Genomic DNA, 19,540 nt, shown 5'->3' with positions numbered 1-19,540 from the left:
GCACAAATTATCATCACTCACCAATCAGTGCTGTCGCTCTCTATACACAGTTCACACGATTGCAAAGTGAAAGCAAAAAACAAGCGCAAATTCAAACGCGATTTCAATATGTCACATATTGACAGTGGCTCACAGATGCCAATGACATCAGAATCAGAATCAGAATCAGAAAGGGGTTTATTGCCAAATGTTGAGCAGGTTTACAACATTAGGAAATTGCTGCGGTGCTTCAGTGCAAACATAGTGTCATAAATAGCACTTAAATAGACATGAAAAAAATAAAAGTAGGAATAAAGCATTGACATATATATGTCAATATATGTCAAAAGCATTGACATATATTTTTCCTTCCTACAATAGCCCGACGGGCAGGGCAGAGATAGATTTTGGTAGCCCGACTGGAAAAATCGCTAGCCCCGGGACGTCGGGCTAGCGATTTTGCGAGCCCTGCACTTTTGCTGGTCAGCTGTTGATCAGACGGACAGTGTTGTCCACACTCAGGACGTTGGGACGTTTCTCTTAACTTATCCTTGGGTGATAGACTGGATGCAGTGTTTGGACAAAGTGTGTGATTGAATGAATGAAGCTTGTAGTAACGTGCTTAGAGTAGAAAAGTGCTCTGTATGTTGTACATGGCTGTGAAGTGTGAATCGCACGGAAGGAAACGAGGCTGTTGTTGGTGTTCTCCCTAGAAAGGTAGCAAAGCTGGTCAAATCACAGTACACAGTTCACTACCTGTGTATGCAGCACCCCCACCCTGTCTGTGGAGGTGAGGGTGTGTGTAGGTGGTGGGGCTGAGTTAGAAAATAAGGGCTTACATTATATTAGTATTTCAGGGAGGAACAGTCTTGCTGTCTTGCTTGTGTGATGCTTGCATCCTTAAGCCTTTGGTGTCTCAGTGTGAATCCCACACTGGTTTGATGGACTGGGTTAATAAACCTCTCAGCAGCCATCCCCCCCCCACACACACACACACACACACACACACACACACACACACACACACACACACACACACACACACACACACACACACACACACACAGCTGCCTGTTATTTCATGCCCCCATAAGGGAGCTGTGACCACAGACGTTGTAATACACATATCCAATTAGCTAAGGATTGCATCACATGTCTCTGGATTCTCATGGAGTGTCCACGCTTGCCTGTCCTACACACAGCACATCAGATAGCACTGTTTTTACATTTTCCTGTCCGCAGTTAAACATTGCATCATTTATAGTATTCTGACCTCTATAGCCTGATTTATCTTTGCAGTTTAAACGGTGTGAATGTCCTGAAAGCCTGAGCTTAGGTTTTGTCTTTATTTACTCCACATAGTTTGAAGTTTTTCTGTTCAAAGTTACAACTTTAAAAGTGTTTTTTAAAGATTGCTAATGGTAAAATGAACTAGTACATACATAGGACCTTTTTCCTCGATTTGAGAACCCAGCTCATGTTCTCCTGCGACTCTTATTCACACTTGATGCTACAGGGGAGGCGTCGGTGTCTGCTCGGAGGACGTCAGTCCACTCAGTTTTTTTTCTTTTAGTCTTTTGTGAAATATATACACGAGTTTTAGTCGTCTGCTGTTCCTGTGACAGTTTAATGCCCTGTGAGTTTTCTGTTGCTGCAGTTCATTTAATGTTGCTATGTAGGGCTGTGCTGTACGACCCATGTCTCATCTCCATAACAAAAAAACACAGTTTTCTGTAAATTCAGTGAATAGTTTGTACAATCACCACATTAAAAGTACTATTTCTTTTTTCATTTAAGTTCAGTAATCCAAAATGAAATGAATATGGATCTTTCATGGCAGTTATCAGTTTCCATCATCCGGTGTGCTGGTCATTAAAACGGTCTGTCTACAAACCTGCACAGTGTCCAGTCTGTGTGCACGCTTAACATCATAAAGCGTTGTGTTGTTTGGCTCGCCCACGTGTGTGTTGTTGCAGCCGAGGATGCTACATTGCAGATTTCAGCACTCTGACCCAACACTTGCAGTATAAATGAAGTGAATCGACTTGTGTGGTTTTGGCTGAGCGTTGTGTACCTGGAGTGTTGAGCAGTGCACAAAAGCGTATATCTACAGTGAGGTCAATAAGTATAAGTTCTCTTACTTCGAGATCATGGAGGGGTCTACAGTTTTCAGCATAGGTGCATTTCCACTGTGAGAGAAAGAAAAATCCGGAAATCACATTGTATGATTTTTGAACAATTTATTTGTGAATTACTGTGTCAAATAAGTATTTGATCACTTGCTTATTAGCCAGATTTCTGACCGTCAAAGACCTGTTATTTTGCTTTTAACACTCGGGGTCGACCGACACGCCGGCGCGTCAAAATCACATGAACAATTTAAGACGACACAGGCAACAACATGTAGCATCCCAGAGTCGAAAGGCCAGACTTCAAACTATATACCAGTTAAATTGTGTCAATAGGCCACATGCAACCAGGGTTATGATAAAAAATACACGTCATGTTTTTTTCTGAACAAACAGCGGTGTTTACAGCGGGAGAAACTATAAAAACGGCGTTTTCTAAGGACAGCGCTCGGAAACACTCTCCGCTTGCGAGTGAAAAAAGAAAAGGAAAAAAGACCCTTTCCTATTGGTGTTAAAGTGTACTATGTCAACCAATCAGAAAAATGATATGGCAACATGTGGCATTGAGTTGTTTAGGGAGAGGGGGCAGGTTTAGGAGTGACCCCCACGAGAGAAAGAAAGAGAGAGAGCACGTTTTCACATGTGAGACATTAGTGACGTTTGGTGAGTTTGGAGGCTGTAGTTAGTGTGTAGTGTAGTCATTGTTTTGTTTTGTGTGTCAGTGATACTAGTGAATGTCACAGTTGCTGCCTTAAAGCTAGGGCTGGGTTTGATTATCGATTAAATCGATTCTGGCTTGGATAACGTGATATCGATTCATTAAAATCCTGAATCGATTTTTTAATTATTTTGCCCAAAATGCCAGAATCTCAGGTTAAACCTCACAAAATTTCAACAACCACCAAACAGCTGAAACAGTAAATGAGAGCAGGAACACGGATTCTGTACAAAGACGCAAAAAGGGCGTAAGCACAAAGCGCCGACGCATCAGGATCAGTGAGACGTCGCCTTTCTCACCGACGGCACGGACACGGTCGGGGCTGAAAGCCGACAGCTCGCTGATTCTGATGTTTCGGCGGTCCGAGCTTTGTGTTTAAACATCGTCATGAGTTCACTCTGACTTTTGCTGTTTTGCTTCCACCAGGATAAAATCACACTTCATGCACAGCTCTCTCTCTCTCTCTGTTTCTGTTTTCTGCATTATTCGCTTGCTTGTTACGCACAAGTCGGCCGCTGTTCTTTTCCTTTTAATTACTTCTGGAAACAAAGCCTCATTTCTGCTGTTCAATACTGAACAAATCTAAACTTTTTAAAATTATGCAGAATTGCAAAAGGCTCAGCTGTGTCTCTAATAAAACCTCTGCGACTTAGCTCTGCTTCACTTGAGCAGCATCAGGTAACGTTCATGTGCTGATTAATGGTTTTCTTTCATTTTTGATCTACTGCAGAATATTTTTAAGGTCATCTGCTGTAAAATCCCAGGCAAGCACCTTCATGTTTTTTTTTCCTCAGTTACTTTGACACAAAGGCCTCTGCTGTGATGCTCACACCTTTGATACAGTCTCGCAAGTGTCAGCTTTCTTTTTATAGAAATAAAAATATGGAAATGTACTGATACGTGATCAGAATTATAATATTTCTGACTGTCTGAGGCAAAATTTACCCGATTCAAATCGAATCGTGGATCGAATCGATTCGTGTGAATCGACCTGCTGTCAGACCTGTGCTGTTCTCCTCGGTCTTATACTGGACAGAAACGATTTTTTGGACTGGCACAAATCATTTGTGTGCCTTCTTCTTTGATGCAGCACACCTGATTGTTCTGTAAATAGATTTAAATGGTTATATAAAAAACGCCTGAGGCCTTGGCTGCATTTTTAGGTAAATGGTACCATATAACTTTGTTGTTTGCAAAACTTGTGCATAATTTTTAGAAATGTACTATTTCTATTTGCATTTCAAGTTATGAAAAGGATTCCTTAAACATGTTTGTGGATTTTACAGTAAAAAATATAACTATTTTCTACTCAGATTTTAAATTTTTTGCCTAAATTTAGATCAACTGTGCTAGTATCCACAATGTCAAAATGGAAAACATAACTCCAATTTCAGATATTTGAGGTTGTGCTGAAAATAGTGAAAACAAGGCAAGATGAACAGTTTTTAAAGGTGAAATATAGAAGTAAAATCAAAAGTGGTCAAAAACGGTCAACTATACCCTGGACCCCAGAGGGTTAAATAGTCGAGCTACACTCTGCTCATGGTTCTAAATTAGTAGCACCTGTCTGAGGTCGTTAGCTGTCATAAAGACACCTGTGCACCCCACAATCAGCCAAAGTCTAAGTAGCAACATGGGCAAAACCAAAGAGCTGTCAAAAGACACGAGACATAATTGTAGACGTTCACAAAGCTGCAAAGTGTGTGTTACTGTGTTTGTGTAATCACAGTAACCCTGTGTCACGGTACCCTCATCTGACTTTTACTCCCTTTAAGTTTGCACTCTTGGAGAACGTGTGAGAAGAACAAAGAAAATAAAATCAGTATATAGAAAATACAAAACTGTTCTCTGAACATGAAATGCTGTCCAGGCAGTGAGCTGCTCCCAGGCTGCTGCTCGCTTGTTTCTCATGTTCTGTGTGGACGAGAATAAGGCCACGTTACAGTACTTTTATTTTGAAAATGTGGTAGCTACCAGCCAGTTAGCCAGTTGTTGCTGTTCTCTAACGTTCTCTTAGTTTAGGACTGCAGCTAGCAGCACTAGTCAGTCTGCAGCTGTTGTGAGCTGGCTGATCCACACTGACCGCTCTGCGTTGGGTGCAGAGCTGCTTGGTATATTCACTCTTGCAGCTCCTTATCTTGCTGCAAATCCAAATCAGCAGCACTGATCAGGCCATTGAAGATCAAAGATTCAGGAGTTTCTCCTTTGACTCGTGTGAACATTGCCCGTCGCTGTATAGATCACAGCTGAACAGATGTTTCTGAAAAGATTTTTTTTAAATAACTACTGATCGATTAGAAATGTTTGCTCTTTTTTTGTAACTTCTGAAAAACCTCGTTGATCACGTAAATGCCGAATCGTGTCAGTCCCAGACCCCTGTACTGGTGTTTACAGAGAGCTTCATCATTTCCACCCACAGACACCGTGGCCACACCATTTTCTTTAAAGGTGACAAAGGGGATAGCCAATTGTTTTTCTGTTTATCAGAGGTGACATGACCAGTGGCGCAAGGGGGCGAGGAGGCCCTGTGTTGCCATAACTAAATATACATCCCTGACAGCTCCATAATAGGTTCCAGGAAGTTCAGTCAAAAATAAAAACAAAGCAACATTTCTAGCTGATTGGCTTTGAAAGGCCGTTTTTCCTTGCTGAATGGGAAAAATGTGGACTTCAGCATTCCATGGCCGTGATGCCAGTCGGATTGGATAGGCGCAGCCTTGCGTGTGCAGAGCGAGCGTGATGTGAGGGAGACACATTGCACTGCAGAAACCAACTTTATGGGAAAGAATTTGTCTACATGTTTGAAAAAAACAGCAGATACTGGGAATGTTTTCAGTTGTGTACATCTGTCATCTTATCATGCGTTATTTAGAAATGTGCACGTGTGTGATTTTTGTGCTTTAAACGTGTTGGGAGGTTTTTGGTTCTTTGGCTGTGGTGTGGTTCATATCTGTGCAGGCTGAAATCCAGAAATACTTGCAACCATCTAATCCACGATTGAAAAATGATGCTGTTCCGTGTAATTCCTCGAGGAACGAAGTCAAAGGCATTGAGCAGCTTTTTATTCCTCAACACTGATTTTTGAAACAGTTTATTTGCAGTCACGTGCGCATCTATCATTGTCAGTGCAGATGCTGATAAATGCATAAAGATAATGCACTCTCTGGAACGCCTCTCATTTGCTCAGCTGCCTGGAATTACGCCACAGTATCTTTGAGGAGGCACTACTTGAGCTTGGTTTAGGATTACTGCGCTCTTGGCACACAGCCTCAGTGTTACTCTTCATCACTCCTTTAGAAAAATGTTTTATCCCCCCCCCACCCCGCTTTTACCTCTCAAGTTTGGTTAAATTATGTGCTGAAAGATGTTTTATGACAAACAGCAAGCCCTGGGGAAGTGCACTTTGTACATGGGTGGAAGTGGGCTGCAATGTGAACAGCAGTGAAGTGGCTCGTTTTCTCCTCCTCTCTAACCACTCAGTCTGTCCTCACGTTGGCACTCACAGCAGACAAGGAAACGTGGATTTCATGGAAGCAGCAAAAAGTCTGCTTTTATTTGAAATGATCAGCACATTTTCTTACTGAAAGTGAACTAACTGTAAAAACGATTGGCTGACATCTCTTCAGTATAACAGTAGACCGGTACTTCTTTGTGATGCCCCCGCACACCTGCGCTCTCTCAGGTGTGAGCCCCCCTGCTGTGTTTCTGCTGTGCAGCTCACGGAGGCCCAAAGGGGCATGGACTGTGACGGGCAGTTCAGTGCCCCACTGTGGATCAACCTGACTGGGTTTAATGTCTCCCCACCATCCACAGTCCACAGTGTTGTTCATGTGTTGCCATGGACAGCTTACACGTTTCATCACTTTTTCAAAATGACGACTTGGGCCCCCTTTGCCCTCGGTATAGATCACGGTCATGTAGAACTGAAATAGATGGCAGCACTGAGGAATAGATGAGTGGGTTGGATCATAAGCTTTAAGCTGAATGTCCAACGTGTTCATGAAGCCAGTGCACCAGTACAAACAGTCCCTGTACAATCCCACCATGGTTTTCTGTTAAAATAGCACGTTTACACAATTATACATACACTGGTTTAGTGTTTCCAGCTTTGATTGTATACCTGCCTCTATGACTGATAACTGTGGTGAACAGTAGTTGTAGCTGGCATCTGTTTATTGGCCTCATTCCTGCTCATTGTGTCACTGCATGTTACCACTGTGCTGCTGGTGTCTTTTGGAGCATTGGCACCTGTTGTTAGCTACCAAAGAACAAGCCTACCACAGCTTATCTCTACAGTCTTTCATGCTGTAGTGTCAGTTTTTGGAGACTTTGCAACCCTTATGCAACCTTTACATCCCAGATTTTAATCAGATGTCGGTAACAGATCATCTAAATAAACTGCTATAAGGTGCAACACACTACAAACACATTGAAAGCCTGGTGATATTTATTCCCTGCAGGCCAGTTTATATAAAAGCACTGAATGAAGTGCTGCTTTGTCACAGGCGTTTGCATTTATTAATTCTGTAATGCAGGAAATGTATAAATGCTGTTATACTTGATTGTAATCTGCTGCTTAACTTTGCTACTGGAATTACAGGTAAGAGAACACAGGAGACACAGAAATACCTGTTGAGTCAATAAAATTCAATTCATTTTGATCTGCTGACCAACTAAAGGGATCTTCTTTGTGGGGTGGCTGTAGCTCAGGTGGCAGAGCAGGTCAGCCACTAATCAGAAGGTCGGTGGTTCGATCCCAGGCTGCCTCCTGGCTGCACGCCAAATATCCTTGGGCAAGATACTAACCCCGTGTTTGCCTACTGGTGGTGGTCAGAGGGCCCGGTGGCGCCAGTGTCCGGCAGCCTCGCCTCTGTCAGTGCGCCCCAGGGCAGCTGTGGCTACAATGTAGCTGCCATCACCAGTGTGTGAATGTGTGTGTGAATGGGTGAATGACTGAATGTAGTGTGAAGCGCTTTGGGGTCCTTAGGGACTAGAAAAGTGCTATACAAATGCAGGCCATTTGGGGACGGTGACCTTTAGTGTTTAAATGTATGATGTCCAGCTCTCACTGTAGAAATCAACAGCAGCTCTGAGCGTGCAAGGAAAACTATTCACTGGACTTTACATGTTTATTTCAACACGTTTTCTGTCTCAGTCATCTGTTGTCTTCTTTCCAACATTGCTTTATTTTCTTGTCTTTTGTGTTTCTTAATGATTTTCAGTCTCCATTTTATCCCCTCATTATCTGATACTGTCTCTGATTGGGGATTGTTTGGTGCAGAAGAAGAGTCACGTGACTTTATAAGGACGGTTTTTAATGGAAGCAGAAAGCTTTTCTTAACAGACAAAGTTGGTAAGGACTGTGGTGAGACACGTTATTGCCAACTGGAAATTAAAGAAATACATAATTTCCCCAAATATATTAGTGACATAACAAGTGGATAGATGTTTTCTGTCTTTTGTTTTTCTGTTTTTCCAATGTGTAACAGCGTGTAACACTTTGTAACAGTGTGTAACGGTGTGTAGCACTTTGTAACGGCGTGTGACAGCGTGTAGCACTTTGTAACGGCGTGTGACAGCGTGTAGCACTTTGTAACAGTGTGTAACGGTGTGTAGCACTTTGTAACGGCGTGTGACAGCGTGTAACACTTTGTAACAGTGTGTAACGGTGTGTAGCACTTTGTAACGGCGTGTGACAGCGTGTAGCACTTTGTAACGGCGTGTGACAGCGTGTAGCACTTTGTAACGGCGTGTGACAGCGTGTAGCACTTTGTAACGGCGTGTAGCACTTTGTAACAGCGTGTGACAGCGTGTAGCACTTTGTAACGGCGTGTGACAGCGTGTAGCACTTTGTAACGGCGTGTAGCACTTTGTAACAGCGTGTGACAGCGTGTAGCACTTTGTAACGGCGTGTGACAGCGTGTAGCACTTTGTAACGGCGTGTGACAGCGTGTAGCACTTTGTAACGGCGTGTAGCACTTTGTAACGGCGTGTAGCACTTTGTAACAGCGTGTAGCACTTTGTAACAGTGTGTAATGGCGTGTGACAGCGTGTGACAGCGTGTAGCACTTTTTAACAGCGTGTGACAGCGTGTAGCACTTTGTAACAGTGTGTAATGGCGTGTAACAGCGTGTGACAGCGTGTAGCACTTTGTAACAGTGTGTAATGGCGTGTAACAGCGTGTGACAGCGTGTAGCACTTTGTAACAGCGTGTGACAGCGTGTAGCACTTTGTAACAGCGTGTGACAGCGTGTAGCACTTTGTAACGGCGTGTGACAGCGTGTAGCACTTTGTAACAGCGTGTGACAGCGTGTAGCACTTTGTAACAGCGTGTGGCACTTGTAACAGTGTGACAGCGTGTAGCACTTTGTAACGCGTGTGACAGCGTGTAGCACTTTGTAACAGCGTGTGACAGCGTGTGGCACTTTGTAACGGCGTGTGACAGCGTGTAGCACTTTGTAACAGCGTGTGACAGCGTGTAGCACTTTGTAACAGCGTGTGACAGCGTGTGGCACTTTGTAACGGCGTGTGACAGCGTGTAGCACTTTGTAACGGCGTGTGACAGCGTGTAGCACTTTGTAACAGCGTGTGACAGCGTAGCACTTTGTAACGGCGTGTGACAGCGTGTAGCAGTTTGTAACGGCGTGTAGCACTTTGTAACGGCGTGTAGCACTTTGTAACGGCGTGTAGCACTTTGTAACAGTGTGTAATGGCGTGTGACAGCGTGTGACAGCGTGTAGCACTTTTTAACAGCGTGTGACAGCGTGTAGCACTTTGTAACAGTGTGTAATGGCGTGTAACAGCGTGTGACAGCGTGTAGCACTTTGTAACAGTGTGTAATGGCGTGTAACAGCGTGTGACAGCGTGTAGCACTTTGTAACAGCATGTAACAGCGTGTAGCACTTTGTAACGGCGTGTGACAGCGTGTAGCACTTTGTAACAGCGTGTGACAGCGTGTAGCACTTTGTAACAGCGTGTGGCACTTTGTAACAGCGTGTGACAGCGTGTAGCACTTTGTAACAGCGTGTGACAGCGTGTAGCACTTTGTAACAGCGTGTGGCACTTTGTAACAGCGTGTGACAGCGTGTAGCACTTTGTAACAGCGTGTGGCACTTTGTAACAGCGTGTAGCACTTTGTAACAGCGTGTGACAGCGTGTAGCACTTTGTAACAGCGTGTAGCACTTTGTAACAGTGTGTAATGGCGTGTAACAGCGTGTAGCACGTTGTGACAGCGTGTGACAGCGTGTAGCACTTTGTAATGGTGTGTAACACTGTAATCCCAGGTGTGAAGCGCAGGGGTGAGGAGCTGAATGTAGGAGAGCCTTTTAAGTGTGTAGGTGCTGTATACCCGCACTATCCCCAACGATAATGAGATGGCAGAGATCAGCATGCAGAACTAAGGCAGTGATGTACTTTTGCTGTGTTTGGAAAGCGGCTGACACACTGGCTGCCAGGGAAACCCACACTGCTCCGTTGCCTGCTCAAAGCACTCTCCCCTTTAGCCCAGGGTAAACTGAAACAGCCAAGATTAGTATTCATCCCTCCTAATGCTGTAGCTTATAATATAGTCATTAGGTGACTTGAGACTAAGCCATCCCACCTAACTGCTGTGATTTATTAAACACACAGAGGATTTGCTGTCAATGCAGTGTGGACATAAAGCGAACGTCACGTCTAAGTACAGTGGTATCAGCTTATTAATGCTGATGAGCTGTGTTGTAAGTGGTTACATTCAAACTGAGGGAGGGATGAAATGGGATGGCTCTCAACTGAATCCTGCTTTCCTGCATTTAGTCCAAGTATCTGAGTTGCATCGCAACCAGCTAGCATGTAGGCTCCTGGTGTTTGATTGTGTGTCAGTTTACCAGCCTGTATTTGTGCTCAGAGTGTAGTTATACTTGCACATCAAGTAAAAGTTATTTTCTTAGTGTAGGACGTGGTAGCTATTTGCATACTGGTGTTCCTTTTTCTTACTTATTTAACTGAGTGTTTCTAAAGTCAGCACAGCAATCTTCTCAGGGTGCTTTGTGTTGTAAGAGAGAGTCAGACGTTCTTCTCTGGTACTTTTGGAAAAACTGGGCTCAGGAATGGGCAGCACTCTGTCACAATGACTGGTGTGAGGCAAACGGAGCTGATTACACACTTTCTGAATAGGCTTTGTGACATGTTCAAGCCGTGACACCCATCTAATTTTGTCAATATACCGATAAGATAAGATAAGATAAACCTTTATTAGTCCCACACGTGGGAAATTTGTTTTGTCACAGCAGGAAGTGGACAGTGCAAAAGTTATGAGGCAAAAATTAGAATACAATAAGAATAAATACAGTACACAACTGTACAGAATAGAATAAAATACTATATACAGTAGAATAAAATAAGATAAATATACAATAAGATAAAAATAGAATACAAATACTATATACAACTGAGTAAAAAATACAACGATGACAGAAAGGATTATTGCACTTAGTATTATTGCATATGTATGGATGTGTGTGTTTGATCAGTTAAAGTCTTTATTATGGAGTCTGACAGCAGTGGGGAGGAAAGACCTGCGAAATCTCTCCGTCCCACACCGTGGGTGCCGCAGTCTCCCACTGAAGGAGCTGCTCAGTGCTGTCACAGTCTGCTGCATGGGGTGGGAGATGTTGTCCAACAGGGATGACAGCTTAGCTATATATATAACTATATTAACCAAATGCCATGTAACATGTGTGACAGTTGGTGTGTGTTGTATCACAGTGAGATGAATAATTATTCTTTGGCAGGGAAATGAGACAAACCCATCTCAGGTGTGATGTTTGGATTGTGGATGCATTTCCAGGTTGGAGAGTGGTTTTGATTTAGAAGATTTTCATGAGGAAATTTGAATATGACATGTTAGTATAGACAAGGCAGCAGCAAGGTGGAAACTAAAGGTATTATTATGGGATATTGGATGTTATAACCCCTCAGAGTAATAACTGTTTTTGGTGTGTTTCATTGGATAATAGGAGCCAAAAACAAGCTAAGAAACAAAGCTAGGCCCATGAGGCAAAACCAGTAACAATATGATACCCTCCTGGCAATAAGAAGGTAATGTGTCTGCTTTACATCATAATGACCTTATGGGCTACTGTTTTAGTGTAGCAGGATTATACCAGATTATAGAGCTGGGCGATAGAACGATAACGATATGTATCGCGATATAACTTTTACTCGATAGAGAAATTAAACTATCGCGATAGACCTCGCCGCTCTTGTCCTCTAAAAAAAAAAAAAAAAAAAAAAAAAAGTCAGCCAATCCAAATTAAGTAGCGCAGAGCCGAACCAATCACAGCCGCAGCGTCACGTCGCGTGACTTGTTACGTACAGCACAAGTGCCAAGCCGCACATGTGTATTTGTTTGGGAAGCAGCCAGCGACCGTACCGCCCGGGTAATGGAGGAAATGAGTGTGCCGACTAGAAAAATCAACCGAGCGTGACCGAAGGTTACCGAAGAGAAAACAGATGATGGTTCCAATGCCGGAGAGATTGTCGAACGGAAGAGCCACAGAAGTTCCGTAGTGTGAAAGTATTTCGGCTATTTCAAGTCTGACAAAAACAGAGTAGCGTGCACTGTAAATTGTGCCGAAAGCAAGTCTGGAAATACAATAAACTGGTGCATGCGTCACACTGTGCGCCACGTTATTGTTTCGGTGAAATGAATTTCTACAATGCTGTTAATTCTACTCTCTGCAGTGTTTAAATGCTTACATATACACACAGTTACTGTCCCTCCACACATACGACTCGGTTCTGCTTCTATGCCCCAGCTTTGTTTACTTTTTCCCACCGAGGCTTCTAGACTTCTGATTGGCCAACATTTCTGCACGGTTAGGAATCTAGCTCCACCTGCTGCTTTGGCATGTTCATAGCAGCGTTTTCCTTCATTTCTGCCTTTATGTGTGGACGGGATTATTTTTTAAAACGAAAACGGAAAATCTCCGTTTTCAAAAATACCCGTGTACGTGTGGACGTAGCCTCAGTCTCTGACTGGAAGCGCTAATTCGTCATTCGGCTTTTGTCAGACTAAAGTAACTGTTAAAACTGTTTGAAAAGCTCAGCTATACAACAAGGAGAGATCGAGAATTTCCTTTTAGTTCTCAGTTTATTTGATATTGACAAAAGTTAGTCAGTTTTGTCTGTTCTTCTGTAAAACAAACTAAGATTTATTTTTAGAATTAATATTTTGTTTCTAAGTGGAATTGACAATTTAGTCTGTTTCGTTTGTTCTATTTTGAAACTTAAACGCTTTAGCGGCTGCCTTTTGTGTAGTTTGCAATATTTGCCTTTATTTATCTGAAAAAGTCTCATGTTCCTTAAGTACATCTACCCTGTTGAACTTCATCCATCCATTCGCGTCCGTTTAATGGATGAACTTATTATGGGAAATAAATATTTAAATAAAAACAAGCTGCTGATTATTTCACATTTTACTTGTGAGCAACGGCACATTTAAATGTTACAAATATAGTTATTTGGCTGATATCGTGATAGATATCGTTATCGCCTGAAATGAAAAAAACATATCGTGATATGAAAAAAATCTTATATCGCCCAGCTCTACCAGATTATAATATTTAAATTAATCCTGACTTAGGCTGCCAGCATTCTGCTTGGCTTAAAGCAATAATGTAAATATTTTGTTTATTGTTCTGACTTATTAAATATAACGTGTAGTGTGTGCTAGGTTTGGTGTAATGAGCTGCAAATTATAAAACTGCCTGTTTCTGTTTAATACTACATGAACAAGTTATTAAAGCAAACTTCAAGAAGTGTGACCGTTACCAGGAAACACCTGTGGTACTTTCTGTGTAATTAGCAGGAATAAGGACTGTTTTTATTACTCCTGAAAGTATCATTAGCTACCAAACATAAGCACCTCTCTTCACCTTAGTATTCAAGACATGTGGCCACAGATCTGACGATCAGATTACCAAATCCACCCGTGAAGCTTTCAGTTTACCGGTCAGTTTACGTTCCTACCATCACCTAAGGCCCGGTGCTTTGGGTGGTGAGGTCGGGGCAGCAGACATGAGTTTCCTTTGAAGAGTAGCTGGGCTCACTCCATCTCCTACAGAGAGCCCAGCTTCTCTTGGAGAGTAGAGCTTCTGCTCTTCCACAAACTCCATCCTCCTTTAGGCATAGATGTCACAGTCGTTGGTTGCCCTGCCTTTGTCTTATGTCTTTAGACGTATGATTCACTTTAATCCCACTAAGTCTTTAAGTCTTTGTAGTGTTTTGTTTTTAATTGGTTCAGGTCAAACTGAATAGATTTAATTGAGTTTAGACATAAACGCAGGTGTCTTAATTTTAGAATAGGTGCTGACAGCAGATCTAAAAATGGTTCTCTTAAATCAGTGCTGGGGAAGTCCAGGCCTCGAGGGCCGCTGTCCTGCAGCTTTCAGATGATGATCCAACACAGCTGATTTAAACGGCTAAATGACCTCCTCAACATGTCCTGAAGTTCTCCAGAGGCCTGCTAATGACCTCATCATGTGATTCAGGTGTTGACCCAGGGTGAGATCTGAAACCTGCAGGACAGCGGCCCTCGAGGCCTGGACTTCCCTGCCCTGTCTTTAGTGGTACTTGGTGATTGTGAAGAACTGCCTGTAAGGAGATCTTTACAATTCAATGGTAGTTTTTCAGGCGCTGCATCAGTTGTTAATAGCGGCTGTGCGTTGTCTCCAGTAGAGTGCGCCTGCAGTGTGATCCTGTGGGGGAGTGGCGTAGTGTGTGAACACACTTAGCTTGCACAGTGTGTGGTTTCTGGAATCTCTCCCATTCCTTGGGAATGCCATTAATGGGGAGGTGAAGGAGAGCAGCAGGTGAAACAAATAAGGATGATAGACACACACACACACACACACACACACACACACACACACACACACACACACACACACACACACACTTCAGTCTCTTTTTGGCTCATGCAGACTGGATGTTGGTGCCAGCTCTGTCACCACATATGAAAATGATTAGGTGTTTGACACTAGGTTTGTTTGCTATTATATACACAACAGTCTAATTCCACATCATTTGGATGTGTGTGTCTAAAGGCACATGCAGACTTGAGTATTTCCAGTGCAGCATCTTATTACTTATCAGCTGTTTGTTTTCTTGTCCCCATGCCTGCTGATATGTGGTGGACACGTCGACGTTCCCTGCACTTCCATTTTTCCTTAAATCAATCATCCTTCGACTCTGCATTCTTCGTTTCTGTATCGTGGATAACTGACACGATCCAGTCTGAGCCTGAAACCGTGTATTAGTTTATCCTGCTGAATGACAGTCCACAGCCTTACTCTGTACTATTTCCAACCTCACACACTCCCGGCTCTATGCGCTCTCGCTCCTGCTGCCCACCTAATGTTTGCCCCCCCCCCCCTTCCCTGTCCTGCATCATAACCAAGACACACGCTGACATTGGCAAGGATACATGGTTAAAAGATGGGATGGAAATTGCGCGTCTTGCTCTCCACTGTTTGTTTTTCTGGAAATAGAGGTGATAATATGAGCCCATCTTATCTGAAGGGCACCTCACTGTGATACTACAAGCAAACACTTATGCATCCAAATGAAATGGAGCCATTTGAATCAGGCGGCTGCATTTATGCTTCAAGAGCTGATAGGATATGTCAGCAGTGACATTTTACATGATGTTCAGTGTGGAGCAGAATATCTCCCACTTAACATCCCCATTAATACAGAACTGTTCGTATGTGCTCAGGTTTTAATTTGCTGTGATAAAACATCCGTTATCTATAATCGCAGTGACCGTGACTAGTGCTCATCCATCACAGAGGGGACAGCAGACTGTGAAACACATTAAGTGGACGCTGGGGCCCAGCCAGCTCCCTGCTGGAATAATGTAGTCATTGTGCAAAGTATGCACCATTGAAAATACATTTTACGTACAGGATAACAGGTGCAGAGCAGCACAGTGGCTGGCAGGCTGTGGCCTAGGCACGGTTTGGTAATAAAGTCATGCTGGCTGAATAACGCACCTGCTTCCTTTTTTATTAGCTCTGTTTTTCAGACTGGAAACAGAATTCTGCTGGCAGCAGTAATAACTGGACATCATCTACATTTTTAGACAAACCACAGTTACGATACGTGCATCTCATATCTGAGGCCTTCTCACCTGACGATAATAATGATGGGATTGGGTCAGTGAATGATACACTTACAGTGGGGCAAAAAAGTATTTAGTCAGCCACCGATTGTGCAAGTTCCCCCACTTAAAATGATGACAGAGGTCTGTAATTTGCACCAGAGGTACACTTCAACTGTGAGAGACAGAATGTGAAAAAAAAAATCCATGAATCCACATGGTAGGATTTGTAAAGAGTTGAAGTGTACCTCTGGTGCAAATTACTGACCTCTGTCATCATTTTAGGTGGGGGGACTTGCACAATCGGTGGCTGACTAAATACTTTTTTGCCCCACTGTACTTATATGTAGATCTAAAACATATTCATTCATTTTTAATTAATATTAAAGACAAGTCTGTGGTGGATCCTTTCCACTGAAAACTCATTGTTACATTTGTTTGAAAAGCTGATCCAGCTTTGAGTTCTGCTCAGGCTTCAATGAACTGAAATGTTCATTTACTGAATACATTTATATTTGAACTAGGGCTGGGCGATATGGCCTAAGATTCATATCGCGATATAATTTGAAGCATGTGCGATAACAATATATATCACGATATATTATTTTCTTCTGTATAACTTATTTTCCACACTATAAGGACTTAAAATCCTTTAATTTTCTCAAAACTCGAGAGTGTGCCTTATGTATGAATTCTGGTTGTGCTTACTGACCTCGAACCGATTTGGGCAGAAATCTGTTAAAAATGTTTTAGTACAGCTTTGGTAAGCTGCACTGCTTGATGGATTGTCAGAGCATTACGGCTGCCGTAGTGATGAGCTTCGTGGAGTAATCTGGGTCCTAAACTCCGTCCATTTCAGGTCCCAAAGTCAAACGAACACTGAGAGTTAAAAACTGTTTAAATTCTTTAATCTGTAATAAAATCATCAGCATTGCTGCTTTAGCAGGTGTAACACTTAAGTTTAACATCCATGAAAACAGAAGTTATTAAATTTAACGGAGTTAGAAGTTAACAGGAAGTTAGCTCGCTAGTTTACACCTAAACATTTCATACCATGTTCTGACTGAGAGATTTCTGAAACTAATTCAAACGTACAGCTCTGCTATCACTTCCAACATAAATGAAGACAGAAAACTAAACAGCAGTGGCGTTTGCAGGGTTACTGAAGTTGGACTACCTGGTATATAATGTTGTGCTACATGATTGCTAGCGACACAGCTATGTTAGCATAACATTAGCACAGTGAAGCCGGAGGATGAACACCAACTTTGCTTCCACTTGATAAAAGTTAACGTGAGGGATTCTGGTGGTCAGGGACAAATGCAATCACATAGCAGGATGCTGTACACGGGCCAAACTTCAGTCAGGAGAACAACTGAGATTATTCATCCACAATACGAGGTTAGTTATTAATATACTGCAACAACATGGGAACAGAGCAGCTGCGAGAGAATTCAACATTAATGAATCAATGTTACGGAAGTGGAGGAAGCGCAGTTTTTGGCTTTCCCCATATTTCAACAGTGCTTCATTTCTTTGCTATGACTGTCGGCATAATTTGCAGATGATAGTGGTTGTAGCCGCTGCGATGCTTTCGACCAAAACAGGCGCAGCTTGATGACATCATCAACATGCGCTAACGCGATAGAGCGGTATAGTCAAAATCTCTATCGTTGGCCAAATTTATATCGTTTCTATCGTATATCGTTTATATCGCCCACCCCTAATTTGAATTTACGTTGCTTAACAAATATTTTGACCACGCCGAAATATAATGGTTAAGCCACCAGAATGCACACGCTCTTTAAATGTAACGTTAAATTTTACAGTTAAATTTACTTTTTTAACAGAAAAGCATAACAAATATTAGAGCATGTTATTTGTTTTGTTAAAATGTGATGCAGTTTTTAGTGATTTCATGTTTACACTAAATACTATTATTGAGGAAGATTATTAGTAATTTAGCAGATTTAGAGTATTCCAGTGCAATAGCAGTATAATATATTAACTGTGCCACTGCTATAGGATTGGTATACTGTTTATTATTCATCAGAGTTATTCTGCTTTTGCTTCTTAATGTTGTGATGTAGTAAAATGATGGAGCACTGTTTATTATTCTCCTGTTTTCACCTAAGTTTTCACTCGTCTCACAGCTTTGAGAAACCAACACAAAGTTATATGAGGACAGTGTTTTAGTCACTATAGCAACTGAGGAAATAGTGGAAAATAAAACCTAACTCTGTGCTCTGCCTTTGCTCTTTGTACATAATAGGGCTGCCACAAACGATTACTTTGATAGTCGACTAGTCACCGATTAATTTTGCGATTAGTCGACTAATCAGATCATCATCCATTGGACGTAAAACGTAAAACAGCTTATTGCACCAGCAGCGTCTGCTCTTATATAACTATCATCAGCTTACAGCTTTAAGTGTGTAAAGTCTGTGCTAACTAAAAATAAAGACACGATGATAGTTTATTAAAGTTTAATGAAATCTGCAGATTGTTTCGGTGAAGTTTAATAAACTCCTTGCTTTCTAAAATATAACAGGACACCGGAGTAAACTCTCGAGCATCTCACACTTCTGATAATCAGCTGTCTGCTTGATGTTTATTCAGTTGTGTAAAAACTATAACTTTAATCTCAGCCAAACCGATTTACTCAGGAACAAATAAAACACTAAAAAAAGCCAAACAATAACATTTTAAGTTATCTAAGTGACTCATATATCATGTTTAACCTGAGTAGCGAAAGACGGCGGTGGGTCTGAAAACGATTTGCCGGGAGTCCGGTGTTCTCACGGCTCTAGTGAGCCTTGCTGTCGCTACCCGATCCGTACTGGAAACCCGATCGGTACCCCACATGCGCAAATCTTGCGTCACTTCCTCTCTTTGCCAACATTGCGACATTCAATATATTTGAATGACACGGTTAGTGCCCAGTTAGCTCCTAGCATTTCTCAACAGCTCTGCCTCTTTTTCGACTACCGGGACATTTAAACAATGGATAATCCATATACAAACAAATTCATGCTTTTCTCCTCAACAGAGAGCATTCCCCGATTGAACAACAGCGCCGTAAAATAAGAAGAATGGCGCCGAATTACAGAGTTAATAATACTGACTTTGTATTATGTGACGTGAAGATTCATCAGCCAGATTAAGCGTCTACTGACAATTGACAGTGATAGCGGACATCATCATCACTATTCCAACAATCCTCTTCACAGACGAGTATAAACACACTCGACAATCAAATTTAACACACGTTTGTAATGACGCTAATTCAGTTTACAATAGTTGATTTTGAGTTTACACAGCTACATTCTATCTATCGAGCTAGTGGGTAACAGACGTCTCCGAAAACGTCGGAGCGCTTTTGAAAATATGTGGTGTCTTGATAAACTGAGCAGATATTTGAGGTTTACACAGCTACATTCTCGCCTGAAAATATGTTAAACGTTTATTTTGTGACCCAGAAAGAAGAATAAGAGTCATATTAAAACTAACTACCGTATTTTCACGACCATAAGGCGCACTTAAAAGTCTTAGATTTTCTTCAAAAAGTGCGG

General features: G+C 42.1%; 1 protein-coding gene and 1 long non-coding RNA gene across 5 annotated transcripts in view; both read left to right on the top strand.

The window, feature by feature from the left end:
• gbf1 (golgi brefeldin A resistant guanine nucleotide exchange factor 1) overlaps nt 1–19,540 on the top strand; it is a 78,846-nt gene that overhangs the window by 15,853 nt on the left and 43,453 nt on the right. The window lies entirely within an intron of this gene.
• On the top strand, nt 9,189–10,849 carry LOC120734824. The gene is made up of 2 exons (XR_005696120.1): nt 9,189–9,680; nt 10,020–10,849. It is a non-coding gene; the product is annotated as an uncharacterized LOC120734824 (long non-coding RNA).

Source organism: Simochromis diagramma, unplaced genomic scaffold (genome assembly GCF_900408965.1).
Source record: "Simochromis diagramma unplaced genomic scaffold, fSimDia1.1 OVJJ01000176.1, whole genome shotgun sequence".
NCBI classification, from domain to species: domain Eukaryota; kingdom Metazoa; phylum Chordata; class Actinopteri; order Cichliformes; family Cichlidae; genus Simochromis; species Simochromis diagramma.
The sequence above is the reverse complement of the archived record's forward strand: the minus strand, read 5'-3'. Positions and strand labels throughout refer to the sequence as shown.